The sequence below is a fragment of the Herpailurus yagouaroundi genome, unplaced genomic scaffold (assembly GCF_014898765.1).
Source record: "Herpailurus yagouaroundi ecotype Mexico unplaced genomic scaffold, PumYag 185, whole genome shotgun sequence".
NCBI lineage: Eukaryota > Metazoa > Chordata > Mammalia > Carnivora > Felidae > Herpailurus > Herpailurus yagouaroundi.
Window position 1 is genome coordinate 31797 of NW_024412416.1, and position 4689 is coordinate 36485.

Sequence of the window (4689 nt, forward strand, 5' to 3'; positions counted from 1 at the left end):
GGGACCCAATTCCTAAGTCTCAGGATACCACAGACATGGGGCCCAGAAGCGGAGTAGGATTACTTGGCATGGAACCTGGAACATCACCATGTCATTTCCAAAGACCAGAAGGAGCTCCACAGGGGACTTCTTGAGGTCTAACCGAGGAGTGGCCCCGGCACCCAAAACTCAGCCTGAATGGGACCCTCCCAAGAGCCCTCCACTCAGCCCTGCAGGGAGACCACTGCCCTACTGGGGGTATAGTGCCAGGAGCTTCCTGTGACCAAACTGTAATCTTAACGGTGACCCTCAGTATAAACGTGAACCTAAACCTCACCCCATCATTAACCCTCACTCTACACCTCACCCACACCACGCATGGGCCCTCACTTCATCGATCCAGGGAGATCACCGGAATTGTGTCACCTCGGCACTAGAGATGTCCCTGGACTGCACCCTAACCCTGGCTAAGGCTCTCCCCATAGAAACCCAATTCCAAAGTCTGACAACAACACGCACACAAGGTCAAGAAGTGGTGGAGGAATGCTGGGCTTAGAACGAGGAACATCACCATGTGATTTACAAAGCACGACGCCAGCTGCACAAGAGGATTCCCAGGCCTACCCAACGAGTGTCCCATAGAGTTGTGTGGCCTTGGAAGCCAAAGACTAATCCTGACTGGCAGCCTCAATTGTACAATCCACTCAGCCCTCAAGGGAGACAACTGCATTACTGCAGATTCAGCACCTGGAGACTCCTAGGACCTACCCTAACCCTGACCCTAACTGCAGTGCTGTTGGTTCTGTGCCGGGAGCCTCCTGGGACCTAACCCTAACCCTAAACCTACCCTAACCCTAACCCTACACTTAACCCTAACTGCACTGCTGTGGGTTCAGCACCTGGCCTCCTGGCACCTAACCCTAAATCGTACCATAACCCTAACCCTACCCTCAACCTAAACCTAATCCTACCTCTAAACCTAACTGTACACCTGCACCTTCACAAGGGCCCTCACTTCATCCTTCTAGAGAGATCACAGGACTGAAGATGCTTTGGCCGTGCCGACGGCCCTGGACTAAATCCTACCTCTAGCTAATGCTGTATCCCAGTGAGGACCCAGTACTTAACTCTGAAAACACCATGCATATGGGGAAAGGTAGCGGTGCATGATCACTATGCAGGGAACGTGGAACATCACCCTATTATTCCCAAAGCTCAAATGGAAGTGCACCAGGCGGTTCCTGAGGCACAGAAGGAGAGTGGCCAACACCAGAGGCTGGCCTTGGGAGATAAAGGCTAAGCCTGCCAGGAAGTCTCCCATAGAAACAAAACGCATTCCTCCGGGGGGACTATTGCACCTGTGGGGATTATGATCCAGGGCTTACTCAGACGAAACCCTAATCCTAACACTAATTTAACCCTAACCCTAACCCTATAACTCTAACCCTGCAACCCTAACCTTCCAACCCTAACCCTCTAACCTTAACCCCAACCCTAATCCTAACCCTAACCCCAACCCCTAACCCTAACCCCAAACCCTAACTCTAATACCTCTCCCACTCATGTCACATCACCATATCTTAAAAACAGAAAAAAACCTACTTGTATTCCTTTAAATACAGATATAAGAATCCTCCAGAGAATACAGCAATATAAAACCAATGCACATAAATGTACTGGGCACCATAAGCAAATCTCCCTCCAGATTTTTAAGGATTATTCAACACACTGAAACCAAACAGTATTGTGCAGCACAATTTTTTAAATGAAAACATGTGATCATATTAATTGACACAGAAAAAGCTCTAAGCAAAATCCAATGTTAGTTCATGATATACATCCAAGAAAGTAGGAATAAAGGGTAACTTATGTAATAAACCTATAGAAAACATTATTCTCAATTCTGAAGACTGCAGGCTTTCCCCTGATTTTGGGAACAAGGCCAAGATGCAGGCTTTTCAACCATTAGTCAATATTGTACTGAAAGTTCTACCCTGAGCAATGAGGAAAGAAAAAGGCATACACGTGTAAAAGGAAAAGGTAAAATTACATCTATTCAGAAACCAAAGATGACATCATCTTATATAAAGAATCTCCTAAAGAATCAACAAAAATGATTGGAGTTAGTCACCTAATTCTGGAAAGTTACACGGCAAAATATTGATGTACAAACATCTCACGTATATGTATACTCTAGCAATGAATCTTATGAAGAAGAATTTAAGAAAACAATTCCATTTTAGGTAACATCAACATCAATAAAATACTTGGGAATAGATGTAAAACAACACTGCTGGAAGAAATTAAAGACAATCTGAAATGTACTATAGCTAAGTGGTGATAGTACACAATGCAACATGTAGATTCAATGTGATTCCCAGGAAAATTCACAAAGGCCTCTGAGAAGAAATGCACAAGCTAATCCTAACAGCCATATGGCAAGTCAAGGGACCACAAAATAAACAAAACAATGGAAAAATCAAAGGTAGAAGCTCATACTTCCCAATTTCAAATCTTCAAACAATGCAACAGTAAATAAACGTTGTGATACTGTCATAAAGATATACATACAGATCAGTGGGATTTCACTGAAAACCCAGAAATACACCCTTTCATCAATGGTCAACTGAATTTTGACAAGGGTGGACAACATGACATTGGGGAAACAATGGTCTTTGCAACAAAGGGTGCTAGACAATTCATGCTCAGAGGAGTGAAAGTGAACCCTTATCCTCACACCACATACAAACATTAACTCAAAGTGGATCAAAAGCTTCAATGTAAGAGGTAAACCTGTAAACTATAGAAGAAATAAATGGAAATAAATCTTCATGAGCACTGAGTTTAACAATGCTCTTAGAGCTGACACCAAAGCACAAGTAAGGAAGGAAAAATAGATAAATTTAGTTTCCTCGACATTAGAAACCTTTGTAGATCAAAAGGTGCTATCCCAAAAGTGAAAAGACAATGCCCAGAATGGAAGAAAATATTTGCACATTATTTGTCTGGTAAGAGTCTGTTACACAGAATATATAAAGGGCTTGTACAACTCATCGACAACAAAACAAGTTTTAAAATGGCCAAAGGACTCAGATACACCTTTCCCCCAGGGAGATCATACGAATGGTGACTAGACATGAAAAGGTGTTAAACATCATTAGTCCTTATGGAAATGAAGATTTAAACCATAGTTGGATACCCTTTTACACACACTAAAATTGCTGTCATCAAGAGAACTGCAAAATAACAACTGTTGGCCAAGATGTTGACAAATTGGAACCCTTAAACGTGCTTGTGGAAACGCAAAATGGTGGAGCCTGTGTGTGAAATAGTTTGGCATTGCCTCAAAAAGATAAAAACACAGAATTACCATTTGGGTCAACAACTCTACTCCTTTATGGAGATCCCAAAGAACCGCAAACAGTAGTTTAAAAAACCAGCGTGTGCACAAACATACCCAGCAGCACCGCTCACAACGGCCGAACGGTAGAAACTACGCAAACAACCCCGCGGTGGGTGAACGGATCAACACACCGGGGCGGACCCGTGAACGGCAGGATCATTCTGTCCTGTAAAGGAACGAAGTAACCCGGCGCGGCCGCGGAGAACAGTGCGTGGTTCCTCAGGAAGCGGACACAGACTCCACCTCTGCACACACGCCCGGAAACTGAAAGCGAAGCCTCGAGCCCACATTTCCTGTTCCCGGGTTCAGAGCAGCCTCTTCCCAGGAGCCCAAGCGTGGAAGCAACCGGAGCGACCGCGGCCAGACGAGTAAATAACCAAGATGCGCTCTCTGCGCGACGGAATGGGCTCGGCCTCACCAAGGGCGGGACTTCCGACACCTGCCACGACACGGGCTGAAGCTTGCAGTCGTCGTGCCGAGGGAAATACGCCAGTCACGGGGGGACGCATACTCTCTTCCTGCCAAACACACCCGTTTTTGCCGGCAGAAACTGGCGATGTTGTTTCTCAGGCCAGCAGAACCAATAAGCAAGCACACCCGCGGGACACGAGATCAACACACAAACACCACGTGCACATCTACACACTCCCGACGACCCGTCGGAAAGACGAGTGAACAGACGGTCCCGTTTACAACCGCATCAGAAGGAACGACGTGCGGCGGGGGCGGGGCCTCCTGGACGTACAGGAAGCGACACTGCGACCACGAACACGTCCGTCCTGCCCGGAGCGATCTGCAGACGCGGGGCCGTCGCACCGAACTCCCCACGACGCCGTCGTAGACACGGGACAGACACCCCGAAACCGCGCGGCTCCCGACGCCGCACCTGCTCCCAGACCGCGAACCGCGTGAGGGCGCGGCGGGAACGGAGTCGGCGCGGAGCAGGAACACGGACGAGCGGGCCCCGGAGCCCGGAGCGGGAAGACCCGACGGCCGCGCGCACAGCCCCTCGGGGGACACAGTGTCACCGCGCACGAAGCGGCGTCGGTTCCTTCCCCCGCCGGGTCCCCTGAACACCGACCCCCTCAGCGTCCCCGCTCCGGAAGCTCCTCCTCCGCGGGCCTCGCTTTCTCCTCACCTGCTCCTCCCGCGGCGGGTCCTGAGGAGACGGGTTCTTGTCGGCGTGGACGCGGCCCCACATCCTCCCGAAGCCTCCACAGCGGGTCCTCAGGAGACCGGGTTCTTGTCGGCGTGGACGCGGGCCCACGTCCGCCAGAATCCCCCACAGCGGGTCCTGAGGAAACGAG